Source organism: Lupinus angustifolius, unplaced genomic scaffold (genome assembly GCF_001865875.1).
Source record: "Lupinus angustifolius cultivar Tanjil unplaced genomic scaffold, LupAngTanjil_v1.0 Scaffold_287, whole genome shotgun sequence".
Classification (NCBI taxonomy): Eukaryota; Viridiplantae; Streptophyta; class Magnoliopsida; order Fabales; family Fabaceae; genus Lupinus; species Lupinus angustifolius.
In genome coordinates this window covers 82,879-100,750 of record NW_017727606.1, presented here as the reverse complement: position 1 = coordinate 100,750, position 17,872 = coordinate 82,879, and the positions used below count along the sequence as shown (strand labels likewise).

General features: G+C 34.1%; 1 long non-coding RNA gene across 2 annotated transcripts; it reads right to left on the bottom strand.

Moving 5' to 3' along the window:
* Positions 1-11,152: 11,152 nt before the first annotated feature.
* Positions 11,153-12,264, bottom strand: LOC109340913. 2 transcript variants are annotated; one of them, XR_002106861.1, is made up of 3 exons: positions 11,918-12,264; positions 11,659-11,738; positions 11,153-11,242 (listed from the first exon to the last, which is right to left on the bottom strand). It is a non-coding gene; the product is annotated as an uncharacterized LOC109340913 (long non-coding RNA). The 2 variants fall into 2 exon arrangements; XR_002106860.1 differs by lacking the exon at positions 11,153-11,242 and adding an exon at positions 11,441-11,550.
* Positions 12,265-17,872: the final 5,608 nt, after the last annotated feature.

The window sequence follows — 17,872 nt, the reverse complement described above, 5'->3', positions numbered from 1 at the left end:
ACTTCATGAGTGTTCCCTTCTTTGATGCAGAAATCATGAAAATCAACTGATGCATGATAAGTGCCAAAGATACCTAATTTTAATACACTTTTTATGTCACTTATCATATGAAAATCATGCAAAACCAACTTAATTCAACACTTTTTAGATAAATTGTCATATTGTGGTTATATATTTTTGTCCACCTCTTTTTCCAAATCTTTGTGTGAAGTTTCTAGAAAAAATTGAATAGAAGAAAAAAATTAAGAAATAAACAACCAAGGAGGTGTCCACATAAGTCACCTTTGATGCACACATGGCAAGCTAAGTGCTTGACCACAAGAATGGACCAACAACATGAAGTTGCTCACTAAGCAGTTTGGCGTTGACACTTAGCATCACCCACCTGACCTGGCACCAACTTGGGTCGGTCAGGCACAAGCCTTACACGGTCAAACTCAAGCATGACACAAGCCAACCTGCTGAAGCATGAAGCTCAACGTGTACCTTGGGACCGCCCAGCTGGAACCACAGACTTGGCCAGAGCAGCACAAGCTGCTCAAGTAGGCAGCTCAGCGTGGCCACCTAAGCAGCCAAGCGGGCTGGACCTAGCAAAAGGGTTAACTTGACTTAGCCACCAAGCAATCATGACATCACGCATGACCTCCTTTACAAGGCCTCTGAACGCTTTTTAGAATAGCTCACAATAGCCTGATCAAGTAGCTCACAACTAGTTTTGGTGAGTCAACACCAAGAAGCTGACTCAACTGCTTTGTTATGGACCAAACCCATGATGAAGGGTTTGGTGTGCCCAACATGGATCAGGAGGGGGCCAGGCGGTCACGGGTTGCCTATAAATAAAGGCCCTTTCCCACTCTTCAAAGGCATTCGTATTCAATTCAAATTCCACACCTCAATACACATTCTTCTTCTTCACTTCTTCTCTCTAGAAATTATGGTCACAGTTTTAAGTTTGTTCTATGTAAATTCTTGTAAGTTTTACTTGGAATTAAAGAGGAGAAAATGAGATGACAAATGTGATACAAAAACATAATTTTGTAATCTCATTTGGGTCCAAAAGCATCTCATCCTTGGATAGATGGCTTATGCTCCTATACATTGATTTGAATTATGGTGTAAATTTATTTATTTTCCTCATTTGTATCATCTTTTGATTTTAATACATTCAAGATATTATTTTAGGTTAAGTTTTCATTCTTTGAGAAGTTCTTAATGTGGTTTTAGCTTGATCACCTAAAACTTGATTTAAAGATCCAAAAATGATTCTTCTTAAAGTGTTGACAAGTGAACTAAAAAGTATAACCTACACCTTAGTTTACTTGTCATATCAAATATCTATATTAAACAACTTATGTTCAAGGCTAAATAATGTTAATGGAGCCTGAAGTAGGGTGTGTAAACCTACTCCGGCGAGTGATACTTAACTATTATTTAGTGTATTACACAAGGTTTGAAAATCATCTTATTATACTAGGACACTAGATGGAAGATTAAATGATGTGTGGAATTAACCAAAAGTTTAACACATAATTTGTAATTTTTTCAAAATCATTTGAGTCTAGAAATAATTTCGTGTTTCAAATCAATATTCTTCTCAAGAATTTGTGAATATTAGTTTATGTTTCCTTGTTAATATTTTTATGCAACATAACTTAAAAATCATCAAAAGTTGTTAATCATTAGTTTTGCTATAATATACCTATATAATCTTCTTCTAATGTAATTCCATTTGGTTCGACAAAACCCTACACTATACTACAATTGAATCTTGAAAAGAGATGCAAGTGTAACATAGTAAAATATTGATTTATAAATTTTATTTGTTGAATAAAAGATTCCTAAAAGCATAAATTCAAACCAATTCATGGTTTGTAACTTTGTACATAAGAATAATATGCAAAAGAGTGTAATCCAATCAATGGATTGTTACTTAACAAATAAAGAGTATGAATAATAATTTAACCACTAATATTTATTTTCTGTCATTTACTTTCCGCAACTAACATTTACTTTTTGTCATTTACATTTCTGCAACTAACATTTATTTATTGTTTTGTTCTTTATTCTTATATCAATCCTTCGAAATAAGTGGTACAATTAACTTCTAACTGTATTCTTTTGTTCATTTTATTCTTTGATAGCAACCTTTCATAAGAAATGGTATGGTTAACTTAATAAAATGAGACCGACCTTTATGGTACGGTTAAAAGGAACCCGAAAAATGAGTAAATAAATAAAGTCATCAAATAAATAAGTTATTCATCACTTATCACTCTAAAATAAAACAAACTTGTAACAACCAAGAAAACCCTTCAACAAAGTGACACGTTTTGTTGTTAAGGGGGGGAGTTCATGGTGGTGGAAATCCTTTTTTCAACAAATTGGTCTCGCTGCCATGGAATTATTTTTTAGAAATTTTTTGTATAGTATATTATATCACTAATAATTGTGCATAAAATTTCTTTTAATTTTTGTACAAATTTAAAATTTTAATTTGTATAAAAATGTAAATTACAAAAAAAATTATTTTCTTATTAATCTTTTCTTTGGAAATAGACATATTTCCTTTTTGGTGTTTTATTTCAGGAAAATGGATCAGCATATCAACATCCAAATTGAAATAGGTAATTTCATAAAGGAGTTTCAACAAAATCTCAACAAAGTATACAAAAAGTTACAAAAATTACCAAAACAATTGGAAAATGAACAACACTTTTGGTGTCATGGTTGTGTCAATCAACAATCGGTCTGTTTCATTAATAACCAATCAACATCTCATCAGTTTCAAAATAAACTAGAGGAAATACTATAGTACTTCATGCAGACAACCATCAAGCATAAAAAAATCACAAATGATGCTATTAAAAATATAGAGAATCAAATCAAACACATAGCTGAACACCATTAAGTTATTTCTGAGCATTGCGGAAGTATCACAACCAGATGTGCAAAAACAGTGGGAAGGGTTATTGAAAAAGAAAAAGAAAACGAAAAATAAAAAGAAAGAGAAGAAGAAAAAGAAAAAGGAAAAAAAATGGAAAAAATGTACATAAAAAAAATAGATGTACCAGAAACTAGCGGGGTACAAAAAGAAGAAAAACAGTATCTGCTAGTTCATAAAAAATACCTTAACCCACAACTCCATCAAAAGCTAAGAAGGAAGATTAGTTTGCTAGGTTTATGGAAATATTCAAATCATTACAAATCAATATTCCATTCTCCGAAGCCTTGGAACAAATACCTACTTATTCCAAGTTCATGAAATAACTGTTATAAAGGAAGAGGAGCCATCAAGAGAAAGAAGTTATCAAACTTAATGCAACTTGCAGCGCGATCCTTCAAACTAACACCCCTCATAAGCTAAAAGACCCAGGAAGTGTGACTATTCCAGTCACAATTGGGGAAGTTTCTATAGGAAAAACACTCGTTGATCTTGGAGCAAGTGTTAGCATAATGCAATTTTCAATGGTGAGGAGAATATGAGGGTTGCAACTAAAACCAACCAGAATGTCTCTTCAACTAGCTGACAGATCCATCAAATATCCAGAAGGGGTTGTAGAAGATGTGTTGGTAAGAGTGGTTAAAATCATGATTCCTTTAGATTTTGTTGTAATTAACATATCCGAGGATGTGGAAATCCTACTCATTATGGGACGTCCATTCATGATAACAACAAAAATGGGGATAGACATGTAAAATGGCAAACTGGTAGTTCGAGTAGAAAATTATGAAATTCAGTTTGACATTTTCACAGTAATGCATTACCCAAGAGATAATGGACAATGTTTTCAGATCGATATCCTTGAAGAAATTTGCTCAGAATAGCCTCAACCTAATGACTCTTGGGAGATGCAAGAACTCAACCTGGAGGACTAACAAAAAAGAAAAAATGATCAGAAATTTCTCTGATGATCAAATTTCTCTCATATATAAAGCTTGAAATAAATCAAGGTGAAGATGATAAAAAAGAACAAGAGCTGGAATTGAAGGAGTTACCTTCACATTTAAAGTATGCATTTCTAGAAGGCAGCCTCAACAAACCAATTATCATCAAGATCTCACTTTCCACCTTGAAAGAAAACAAACTTATACAAATCTTGCCGAGGCACCAACAGGCGATTGGTTGGATTCTGAAAGATTTAAAAGGAATCAGTCCTTCGTACTCCATGCACAAAATCATGATGGGGGGTGATTTCAAACTAGTAGCTCAACCCCAAAGGAGACTTAATCCGACAATGAAAGAAGTTGTTCGGAAGGTAATGGTGAAAATGTTAATAGTCGGAATGATTTACCCCATTTCTGAAAGTAAATGGGTAAGTCTTGTTCAAGTGGTGCCGAAGAAAGGAGGAATGACATTAATCCGAAATGACAAGAATGAACTCATTCCAACCAGAGTTGTTACTGGTTGGAAGGTATGTATAGATTACCACAAACTCAATGCATCCACCAGAAAAGACCACTTCCCTCTGCCCTTCATGGATCAGATGCTGGAAAGATTATCAGGGCGGGTCTTCTACTGTTTCTTATATGGTTATTCGGGATACAACCAAATTTTTGTGGATCCACTGGTTCAAGAAAAGACAACATTCACTTGTCTTTTGGGTGTTTACGCCTACAGAAATATGCCATTTGGATTGTGCAACGCCCCAACTTCTTTTCAAAGATGCATGTTAGCAATATTCGTAGACTTAGTAGAAAAAATCATCCAAGTCTTTATTGATCATTTTTCAGTATTTGGATATTCTTTTGATTTATGCCTTAAAAATCTGGAGACAATCTCAGAAAGATGTATTGAGTCCAACCTAGTACTAAATTAGGAAAACTGTCATTTCATGATCACTAAAGGCATTTTCTTGGGGCACAAGATTTCAAGAAAAGGAATAGAGGTCGATAAGGCAAAAGAAGAAGTCATAGAGAAGCTTCCACCACCAATAAATGTTAAAGGCATCAGAAGCTTCTTAGGACATGTTGGATTATACCCCGCTTTATCAAAGACATCTCAACAATAGCTAAGCCCCTTTGCAATCTTCTCCTTAAAGATTCTGCTTTTAATTTTGATGAATCATGTTTAGAAGCATTCAAAACTTTAAAAATTGTTTGGTAATTGCCCCTGTCATTATTGTACCAAACTATGATCTACCTTTTGAACTAATGTGTGACGCCAGTGATTATGCAGTTGGTGCAGTATTGGAACAGAGGAATGTGAAGGTGTCCTATGCAATACATTATGCTAACAAAGTATTAAATGAGGCACAGGTTAACTATGGTACTGCTGAAAAGGAATTGATAGCTATTGTATTCGCATTGGAAAAATTTAGAAGTTATTGATTGCGGCCAAAATTATTGTTTTTACTGATCATGCCATAATCAAATATCTCCTAAAGAAACTTGACTCCAAGCCACTGTGAATACAATGGGTGCTACTCTTGCAGGAATTTAACTTGGAAATCCGTGACAAAAGCGAGAAAGATAATATCGTGGAAGATCACTTGTCACCATTAATCAATGAAGAAGTCACGAAAGGAGAGAGAGAAATAGCGGAAGCATTTCTGGGTGAAAAGCTATTTTTCCTTCAAGAACGACCTTGTTTTGTTGATATAACTAACTACAAAGCCTCAGGAAGTATTCATGGTCATTTCAACTATTAGCAAAAGCGGAAATTTCTCAAGGAAGTCAACCATTACGTTTAGGATGAGACATATTTATTCAAAGAAGGAACTAACAACATAATTCGAAGACGTGTTGATTCAAAGGAGGCTCAGAAAATTTTATGGCATTGCCATAATTCAGCTTATGGACGACACTACAATGGAGAAAGAACTACTGTGAAAGTCCTCCAATCTGGAAAAAAAGAAAGAATCAATTACATCAATTAGAGGAAATGAGGTTCCAAGCTTATGAGTCTTCAAGGTTGTATAAAGAAAAGGCTAAAAAGTACCATGACTCCAAGATTCAAAGAAAAGATTTTTACAAAGGTCAGAAGGTACTTTTATTCAATTCAAGATTGAAACTACTTCCATGAAAATTCAAGACTATATGGTCAGGGCCATTTGTAATAAAAAATGTTCAAGAATATGGAGTAGTCAAATTGGAAGATCCAAAGTCTCAGACGACTTAGATTGTTAATGGACAGAGGTTAAAACCATACTTGGGTGATGAATCAGCTCTATCATCGGAATTGCATCAGAATAACCTCTCCATCGGAAACATGCATCAAGCTATTAACGTTAAATGATCGCTTACTGGGAGGCAACCTAGTGGTTGGTTAGTTATATTCTTCATTGTCTTTAATTTTAATTTGAATTATGTTGTGTGATTTAAATTGTTTGCAAATCGTTAGTTTAGTTTTTCTTTAATAATTTTCCATCTTCATCAAACATCTGCTTTCGAAAACAATTTTTTTCATTGGCTTGAGGACAAGCCATCATTTAAAGGGCGGAAACATGGTTGATGAATATGTGAAAATTATAATTTTTTGTATAATGTACATTTATTTAGAAAGTAATTTGTTTGTCCATAAAAACTCAAAAACTGAATTGAATTGGCTAAATGAAATTAATTGACAAGGATTGCATGATTGAAAAAATGTTAAAGCACATTTTTAAGCTTTCATTGAGCAAAATGAGATATAAGTCTTAAACTTTTTTGAAAAATCACATAATGTCATAACTAGAAAACTTTGTGCCAGAGGAAATTTTAAATTCGTGTAACATGATTGTTGTAAACAATTTTTCAAAACAAAAGTGTAAATCCAAACCAAGTGAGGGAGTGAGCCAAACACATCTGAAAAAGAGTGAAATCGACAATTGTTTTGTCTAATTAAAATGAAAAATAAAAAGATTTTTCACTCTCTTTACAAAAAGCAAGAAAAGTTGTCAAAAATATAAACAAAACGAGATTAAAAAATACAATGAAAAAGCTAAAAAGAGTCGAGGTTCAAAAGCCAAAAGTGGGAAGAAATTATGAAAGAAAGCAAAAGGGAAGTGCTTAAAGTGAGAAAAAATTTGAAATTTTTTGCTCTCTTGAAATAAATTTGAAATTTTTTGCTCTCTTGAAATAAATTTGTTTATCCTAGAAAACCAAGATTTTTTCAAGCCTAGCCTCATTACAACCGAAAACAAGTCCTTACTGATCCTTGATTGAATATTCCATTTAAGAAAATAGGTAAGATAAAGAACAAGTTCAAATTACTACTTTCAAATGTTTTAAGATTGAGTGAAACACTTACATCCCTTGAAAATTTCTATCTTTGAACTTGTGTGCACAACAAAATACTTTTTGATTGAAAATTATTTGCTTTAATTTTGTTACACAATTTTCGATGAACATAAGCATAAAAATTGATGTTTGAAGTATTATGCGTGAAGGTCACAAATCTTGAAAAATCTCATTAAAAAATTTCAGCATACTTAAGCAAAATTTGAAATCATGTCATTCTAATCATAAAAAAATTAGCCAATATAATTTGGATGTGCTTTACCATTTGTTTGAGGGCAAACAAAGTTTTAAGTTGGGGGATTTGATAAGTGCCAAAAATACCTAATTTTCATACATTTTTCATGGCACTTATACTATGCAAATCATGCAAAACCAACTTAATTCAACACTTTTTAGATAAATTTTCATATTGTGGTTGTATATTTTTGTCCACCTCTTTTACAAATCTTTGTGTGAAGTTTCTAGGAAAAATTGAAGAGAAGAAAAAAAATCAAGAAATAGTCAAACAAGGAGGTGTCCACATAAGTCTCTTTTGTTGACCACAAGCATGGACTAACAACATGAAGCTACTCACTAAGCAGTCTGGCATGGACATTTAGCACCGCCCAACTGACTTGGCACCAACTTGGCTCGGTCAGGTACAAGCCTTGCACGATCAGACTCAAGCATGAAACAAGCCAACCTTCTGATGCAAGAAGCTCAGCAAGCACCTTGGGATTGCCCAACTGGAACCACACATCTAGCCAGAGCAGCACAAGCTGCTCAAGCAAGCAGCTCAGCGTGGCCACCTGAGCACCCAGGTGGGCTGGACCCAGCAAAGGGGTCAACTTGACTTAGCCACCAAACAATCATGACATCACGCATAACCTCACTTGACAAGGCCTCTTAACACTTTTCAGATTAGCTCACAATAAACTGGTCAAGTAGCTCACAACTAGCTTTGGTGAGTCAACACCAAGTAGCTGACTAAGCTGCTTGGTCATGGACCAAACCCATGCTGAAGAGTTTGGTGTGCCTAGCGTGGAACATGAGAGGTCAAGCGGTCACGGGTTGCCTATAAATAGAGGTCCTCTCCCACTCTTCGAAGGCATTCATATTCAATTTAAATTCAATCAACATTCCACACCTCAATACACATTCTTTTTCTTCACTTCTTCTCTCTAGAAATTTTGGTCACGGTTTTAAGTTTGTTCAAGGTAAATTCTTGTAATTTTTACTTAGAATTCAAGAGGAGAAAAGGAGATGGCAAATGTGATACAAAAACATAATTTTGTAATCTCATTTGGGTCAAGCATCTCATCCTTGGATAGATGGCTTATGCTCCTATACATTGATTTGGATTATGGGGTAATTTTATTTCTTTTCCTCATTTGTATCATCTTTTGATTTCAATACGTTCAAGTTATTATTTTTGGTTAAGCTTTGATTATTTGAGAAGTTCTTAATGCAATTTTAAATTGATCACCTAAAACTTGATTTAAAGATCCAAAAATGATTCTTCTTAAAGTGTTGACAAGTAAACCAAAAAGTATAACCTACACCTTAGTTTACTTGTCATATCAAACATCTATTTTAAGCAACTTATATTCAAGGTTAAATAATGTTAGTGGAGCCTGAGGTAGGGTGACAACCTACTCCAACGAGTGACACTTAACTCTTATTTAGTGTATTACATAAGGTTTGAAAATGATCTTATCATACTAGGACACTAGATGAAGGATTTAGAAATTATGTGTGGAATTAACCAAAAGTATAACACATAACTTGTAATGTTTTTCAAAATCATTTTAGTCTAGAAATAATTCAATGTTTCAAATCAAATTTTCTTCTCAAGAATTTGTTAATATTAGTTTATGTTTCCTTATTAATATTTTTATGCAACATAACTTAATAATCATCAAAAGTTGTTAATCATTATTTTTGCTATAATATACCTTTATAATCTTCTTCTAATGCAATTTCATTTGGTTCGACAAAACTCTATATTATACTACAATTGAATCTTGAAAAGAGATGCAAATGTGACATAGTAAAGTGTTGATTTATAAATTTTATTTGTTGAATAAAAGACTCCTAAAAGCATAAGTTGAAACCAATTCATGGTTTGTAATTTTGTACATAAGAATAATATGCAAAAGAGTGCAATCCAATCAATGGATTGTTACTAAGCAAATAAAGAGTGATGAATAATAATCTAACCACTAACATTTACTTTTTTTCATTTACTTTCCGCGACTAACATTTATTTATTATTTTATTCTTTATTCTTTATACCAACCCTTTGAAGGAGGTGGTATGATTAACTTCTAAATTTATTTTTTATTCATTTTATTCTTTGATGCCAACCTTTCATAGGAAATGGTATGGTTAACTTATAAATGAGACCGACCTTTATGGTATGGTTAAAAGGAACCAGAAAAATGAGTAAAGAAATAAGTTATTCATCTCTCATCACTCATCACTCTAAAATAAAACAAACTTGCAACAACCAGGAAAACCCTTCAACAAAGTGGCACGTTTTATTGTTGAGGGGGGAGTTCCTGGTGGTGGAAACCCCTTTTCAACAATGTGTACTCTCCTCCTCCATCTGATCTCAATAGTTTTAGCTTGACTTCACTTTGTCTTTCTGCTTGATATTTGAACGTCTTGAATGTTTCTAGCATCTCACTCTTCTTCTTTATTAAATAGATCTACATTTTTCTAGTATAATCATCAATAAAGATCACAAACTACTTATTTCCTCCAATAGAGTTTTCTTCAAAGGGACCACACACATTAGAATACACTATTTGTAATGTCTTTACTAATTTTCTAGGAACATGTGGGACAAAAGAGTTCTTTGTTTGTTTGCTTGATAGACATTCTTCACATAGTTGTTCTCGTGCTTTAGTCACTACAAAAAATTTACCATATAGTGACAGCGAAAAACCGTAGGTAAAAGATAAAAATTCGTTGGTATAGCCGCAATAACCTATACCTAGAGACATTTTTCTCTGTCGTGAATAAGTTGTTGTACCTACACTTTCATAGCTTATGAAAGGTTGGCATCAAAGATATAAGTTTTAGGCTATACCCACAATTTATCTTCCGTAGGTATAAGTTTTAGCCATACCAACAGTCATTTATCTTTCATAGGTATAAGTCTTAGGCTATACTAACAATTTCTTTCCACGGTTAATTTGTATGATTTTTTAAATCTATAACATTGGATGTAAATACTCCTAACAATGATAATTTTTTATTACAAAGAACTAATGTAACAGAACATAGTTGGTTGAGTTATAATTCAACATTCATATTAATCTAAATAAAACTTAAAATCCAAAAAACTAAAAATAGTCTCATATTACACTTTAAAAACAAAATTACATGATAAATATCCTAAATGTTATAAGCTCCACATGATCTTCTTGTGTCCAAAGATATATCAGACATACTTATAACATCATCATTTGCCTAAAATAGTAAAATAAAACATTTAGTTGGAACAATTAAAATATTAAAATTTGCCTAAAATAATAATAAAACATTTAGCATTACAATAATCACAAACACTACACCCACTTCTCTCCTAATAAATCCAAAACTAGTCCAATCTTGAAACATTATTTGAGTTTTGTTTTGTGAGGTTTATTTCCAAAGTTGGGAGAGTGAGTGAGTAAACTAAGTACATAGTGTGAAGGAGTTGAGTTGAAGAAGAAGAGGAGGGTCCTACTACTTAGTTTTGGGAGGGTCTTTATCAATGATGTTTACTTGGATGGTGGTACTAGAGTGGTGACTCTCTCATTGAATCACTTAAACAATATCATATTTGCTTTGTTGCAATGGATTTTAATCAATAAAACAAACCAAAACCTCATCTTCTAACTCTCACTCATTTTCCTTTCATTGCACACTCTCTTTTAACCTTTGGTGTCTTTTCATCACTAAAAGCATTTAGCATTGGATGAAAAGGGAAAGCTAGATCTTAGCATGAGGAGGCATTCAACAGTGAGTTCTCTTTCATTGCTCCTTTCTCCATCATCTTTTGTCCCGTCATATGAAGAAGCATGTGAATTATTGCTATTAACACCATTTATAATATTATTGTTTACCAATACTAATGAGTAATTACCAGAACCTAAGACGAAAGACACTAAATTTGTTATTGAATGCCTTTATTTTATGGAACCAAATAGAACAGAGACACTGCCAGGGAATTTTTTTTCCAGACAAAGGCTTTTTCCTTTGATAAGTTAAGAATTACGGAAATTTTCAATACATATATCTACCTAACTACCTAAATCAAAGTTCTCCAAGAACTAGGCACTCCAAATTGGATTTAATGACAATCTATTCATGCAAGAAAAGCTTTAACCTAGTGGGGATATATTATGTAACTATGTGTGTTATTGTGACAAACATGTTGAGTGCAATTTCCTCTTCAAAAATATAACTTACCTTATTTCCTGAAGCCCATTCCCAACAAAATAATTAAGAATCCTTCTTGTATGACAATGATATCAGAGCTTGCTTGTTGTCTATATCACAACAAAAGAACACAACATACCATAAATCATATTGGTTTTTAATAGTTTTCAATGTTCTTTTTTAAGTACAATGGTGTTCAAGGTTCTTAGAAATCGATAAATCTATTTTAACTTGTTGGAAGTAGGAAGATAAGCTTATGAATGAAAAGCTAAAACATAACCATACATACATGTGAGGACTGAAACTAAGATGAATGTTGAAGCGCAGAAGCATGATGAGATAAGTCCACCGTGGAATCCTGCATGGACAAACACAAACCCTAAAAAGAGAAATATCATGGCCATATATACTACACTTTCCACCTATGGAATACAACACAATGGTGATGCACAAAATTAACAACTCGGAAAGCCACCAAATGGTCGAATCAGTTAGCATAGCATATGAAAAAGATCACTCGCTATGTACCTGCGTGAATTATAGTAGCAACGACAATTTAATTACATTCAAAGAAGCTTTTAAGGATAATAGCAGCAAGTACATACAGAAACTTAACAAATATGATTGTAAGTACTTGTCCTACACTAACATAAATTCATCTTGGCCTCAGTGGCACCATAGAATGTTCATGTTGTAGTTCTAAAAAAACACCTAAGAAAAATCCACTATGAAGCTCACATTCCATTAACAAAAAAACTTCATCCATCCTACAGATATAAATGGACCTAAGAAACGAAATTTCCCCCAACTAAAACTGAAAATAAAAACCCTTGAATCACCTACAATGGACTTACATGAATCCACTATGACTCACATGAATCACACTCACTTTGGAATCCCTCGCATGTACTGAATCACTCACTTTGGAATTCCACAACCCTCTTTCTCTCTCCCGTGTCATAAACAAGAATTGTTTAAGACTTACACACTTCTAATAGTAAACAAAAGATGAGGATGAATTAAAGATGAGAAGAAATATGAGAAAGTATGGTTGGTATTCCATAGGTAAACAAGTTCTGGCAGTTGCAGATCAAACAGTTAATATTCCAAAGGATAACCCTTCCATTTCAAAAGTTTTAATGAACTAGAAAGGGTCGTGGTGGATGGAAGAGATTAGGAGAGAATTTGGAGACAAAAGAAAGAAGAGATTATGAGAGATTTAGGATAGAGGCAGTTGCAGTGGATGGAAGAGATTAGGAGAGAATTTGATATGCAAAAAAAGAAAGACTAGGGTTGAGAAGAAAAGATGAGAAGGGCTTTGTGTGGAATTTTTATCTCTAGTGATAAAATAAATTATGTTATAGTAATGGGAGTAGACATATGTAGGTATAGATCTATACCTAAAGTTTTAAAGCCATCATTAAAATATATAGTTATGATCTAGACATCTATAGCTATATTACACTTATATCTACACTTTATTTTATATCTATAGGTAATTATATCTATATTAATGGCTTTAGTTGTTGTCACTAAAAATGTTTGTAGGTATATGACAAATTTCATGTAGTGAGTGTGTGGCAGACCAATCACAATCCCATCTCTTTCTAGAAAATATAAACTCTTGAAGTTTAGATGTTTATACCTCTGATGTCATAATCAAGTGTCTTTCTCAAATTGTTGATTGAAGACATTTGTACTCATTGACTTGCATGCCTATCTTGAATGTTCTGTTGGCTGAAATTGGTGTCTTTAAGACGCTTTGTTTGCTTCTGTCATATACCTTCAACATTCAATCCTTCATTTCCATGATATGTCCTTTTTCTAGCAACTGTCCAAGACTTAGCAGATTACTCTTCATCTTAGGAACATATAGAACATTGGAAATGTAGGATTTCTTTCCATCTTTTCTCTGAATCATCACCTTGCCTATCCCTTCTGTAGAGGCTGAGCTATGATCATCAAACTTCACCTTACTCTTGAATGTTTCATCAAGGTGAACCAATATTTCTTGCATGTCATGTGATTTGAGCAGCTACTGTCAAGATACCAAAAATCAACACATTCTTGACTGCTTCTTGTGGTTGCCATTAGCAAGTAGTGGTCATCATCATAGTCTCCTTCTAGTATTAGAGCTCTTGCATGCTAAGTCGTATTATCTAAAATAAAATTCTTAGTATGCTTTGTGTTCGCAGCGTTGTCTGATCCTACACACCAGAAAAAAATTATTATTGTTAATGGAAAAGTATAATAGTGTGAAAGTACATGTCTAGGAAAGTCATGTCTTAGAAAAGACCAGGTATTTAAGCATGTCTGTTAAGACTCATCTCTCTTTCCTGGGAACTTTCCCGATATATGTTCACGGACTACGATATTGTTCCAGTATAGTTATCATGGCGAGTGCTAAATTTGATTTGGAGAAATTTAATGGAGAAAATGATTTTAACCTTTGGCGATTGAAGATGAAAGCTCTACTAGTTCATCAAGACTTGGGAAAAGCCTTGGAAGGTAGAAACAAGTTACCATAGAGTCTGACCGAGGACGAGAAGGATGAAAACTTGGACATAATGCAATTTTGTTGTGCTTGGAAGATGAAGTTCTACGAGAAGTGTTAGATGAAACTACAGTTGCTTCATTATGGTTGAAGTTGGAAAGCTTGTACATGACGAAGTCACTCACCAATAGGCTGTATTTGAAGAAAAGAATATATACTCTTCAAATGCAGGAAGGAATGCCTATAAAAGATCATTTGGATGAATTTAACAAAATTATTCTTGATCTAAAGAATATTGATGTTAAAATTGAAGATGGAGACCAAGCAATTCTTCTATTATGTTCCCATTCAAGTTCTTACGAGCATTTCATCGACACCATGATATATGGTCGAGAAGATCTGACCTTGAATGAAGTAAAGGTGGTCTTGTACTCGAGAGAACTGAAGAAAAGAGTATCAGATTCAAGATTTGAAGGCTCAGGTGATAGTCTTTTTGCTAGAGGAAGAACAGAGAGGTGAAATCAATTCCGTGAAAGAGGGAAATCTAGGTCCAAGTTTAAAGCAAAACCTATAAAGTATAAATGTTTTCATTGTCGCAAGGAGGGGCATATAAGAAAGAATTGCCCAGAGAGCAAAGGTAAGGAAAAGATTTATGTATATGATGATACAACTGTAGCAAATGGCTATGATAGTGCAGATGCACTAATAGTCTCAAAGCACGACTCAAAAGATGAATTGATACTTGATTCTAGATGCTCATATCACATGTGTCCCATTAAGGATTGGTTTTCCACTTACCAACCCTTAGATGGGGGGCAAGGTCCATTTGGGAAATAATTATCCCTACAAGGTCATCGGCATCGACGCAATTAGAATCAAGATGTTCGACGGAATCGTAAGGACGTTGACAGATGTAAGGCATGTTCCAGAGTTGAAGAAAAATTTGATTTCCATGAGAACATTAGATTCAAAAGGTTATAGCTACAAAGGTGAAGGTGGAGCTATAAGAAAATCTATAGACGTTATGGTTGTAATGAAAGGAAAGAAAGAGAATAGTCTCTATATGTTACAAGGAAACACAATCACGGATGTCGATGATGTCTCCTCAACATCTGATTCGGATGTCACCAAACTATGGCATCTAAGAATGGGTCATGTTAGTGAAAGAGGTCTATCTGAGTTGGCCAAACAAGGATTATTATGCGGTCAACAAGTCGGGAATGTAGACTTTTGTGAACAATGTGTTTTCGGAAAGCAATGTCAGATAAAATTCAATGTTGCAGTTCATCGAACAAGAGGCACATTGGATTTTGTACATTCTGGCTTGTGGAGTCCTTCCCAAGTACCTTCTCATGGTGGTAGCAGATACATATTAACATTCATTGATGACTATTCAAGGAAGGTGTGGATCTTCATTTTGAAACACAAAAGTGAAGCGTTTGTCAAGTTCAAATAGAGGAAAACCTTGATCGAAAAGCAAACTGGGAGCAAGATCAAGAGACTGAGAATTGACAATGGTATAGAATTCTGCAACAGCGAATTCGGAAATTTTTGCAAGGATCACGGTATTATCAGACATTATACCGTGAGACACACTCCACAACAAAATGGACTTGCAGAACGAATGAATAGAACCTTACTTGAACGAACAAGATGTATGTTGTCTAATGCTGGATTGCCAAGAGAATTTTGGGTGGAAGTTGTCCGTACAGCTTGTTACTTGATCAATAGATGTTCATCAACGGCCATTGGTTTCAAAACTCCAGAAGAGATGTGGTCGGGTATTATGGAAAATTATGAAAATTTGAAGATATTTGGTTGTCCTGCATATGCTCATAACAAAGAAGGAAAACTTGATACAAGAGCATTGAAATGTATTTTTCTTGGATATCCTGATGGTGTGAAAGGATATAAGTTATTGTGGCTAGAGAAAAGAAAGTGCATTATTAGTAGAGATGTTACTTTTAATGAAGCTGAAATACTAAAGCCTGATACAGAGTCATCAAGTGAAAATGAAGATCATAATATCTTGGAGAAGGTGGAGTTTGAGATAGAGCCAACAAAATAACAAACACTTGATCAAGAAGAAGAAGTATGTGATGCATGTACTAATATTGATATCTCTCAATTACAACATTATCAGTTGGCTAGGGACAGGCAAAGGGGACATATAAAACCTCCAGAAAAGTATGGCTATGTTGATCTAGTGTCATACGCTCTAAATGTTGTTGATGATATTAGTAATTGTGAACCACAGTCATATGAAGAAGCTATCAACAACAAAGAAGCTTCCAAATGGATTTCTGCCATGACAGCAGAAATTGAGTCTCTTCATAAGAATCATACTTGGGTTCTTGTGAAGCGGCCGAAGGCTCAAAAGATTGTTGGATGAAAATGGGTCTTTAAGAAGAAGGAAGGAATCCCTGGTGTTGAAGATGCAAGATTCAAGGCGCGATTAGTGGCCAAAGGTTTTACACAAAGAGAAGGCATTGACTTCAATGAAGTTTTATCTCATGTGGTAAAACATAGCTCTATTCGCATCCTACTTGCAATTGTAGCTCAATTTGATCTAGAACTTGAGAAACTAGATGTCAAAACGCCATTCTTGCATGGTGAGTTGGAGGAACAAATCTACATGAAACAACTTGAAGGATTTAAAGTTCAAGGGATGAAAGATCATGCTTGCTTGCTGAAGAAATCTTTATATGGCCTAAAACAACCTTTCAGACAATGGTATTGACAATTTGACACATTCATGCTTGAAAATGGATATTCCAGAAGTGAACATGATAGTTGTGTCTACTGCAAGAGGCTTGCAAATAAGTCATTCATATATTTGCTTTTATATATTGATGACATGTTGATCGCATGTAAGAACATGTCAGAAATTAGAAACTTGAAAGCTCAATTGAGCTCAGAGTTTGAAATGAAGGACTTAGTAGCTGGAAAGAAAATTTTGGGAATGGAGATTCAAAGGGATAGAAAAGAGGGGACACTCTTTCTATCACTAAAGAAGTACATTGAGAAAGTGTTGGAACGCTTTGGCATGCAAAATGCTAAATCAGTCACTACTTCATTGGCAACTCATTTCAAGCTTTCAATGGCCTTGTGTCCACAAATTGAGAATGAAAAAGAGAAGATGTCAAGTGTACCTTATGCTAATGCGGTTGGCAGTCTCATGTATGTCATGGTGTGCACTAGACCAGATATTGCACATGTAGCAAGTGTGGTAAGCAGAAATATGGCAAATCCTGGTAAAATTCACTAGAAGGTTGTGAAGTGGATTATGCGTTACCTAAAAGATATCACAAATATATGGCTTTTGTATGGTAAAGTCAAAGATGTTGGAAACAAGATCACTGGATATGTTGACTCGAATTATACTGGAGATTTAGATAAGCGAAGATCGCTCACCGGATACGTCTTTACACTATGTGGTTGTACTATGAGTTGGAAAGCAACACTACAATTAATTGTTGCTTTGTCTACAACTGAAGCAGTGTACATCGCAGTAACAGAAGTTGTAAAGGAAGTCATTTGGAAGAAAGGTCTAATTAAAGAGTTGAGTATACAACTCAAAGAAACAACCATCTACTGTGATAATCAAAGTGCTATACATCTGATAAAGAATCCAATGTATCATGAAAGAACTAAGCATATTGATGTTCAGATGCACTTTATCAGAGACATGGTGGGGAGAGGAGTTGTTAGAGTGGAGAAAATACCCACTGCAGATAATCCAGCAGACAT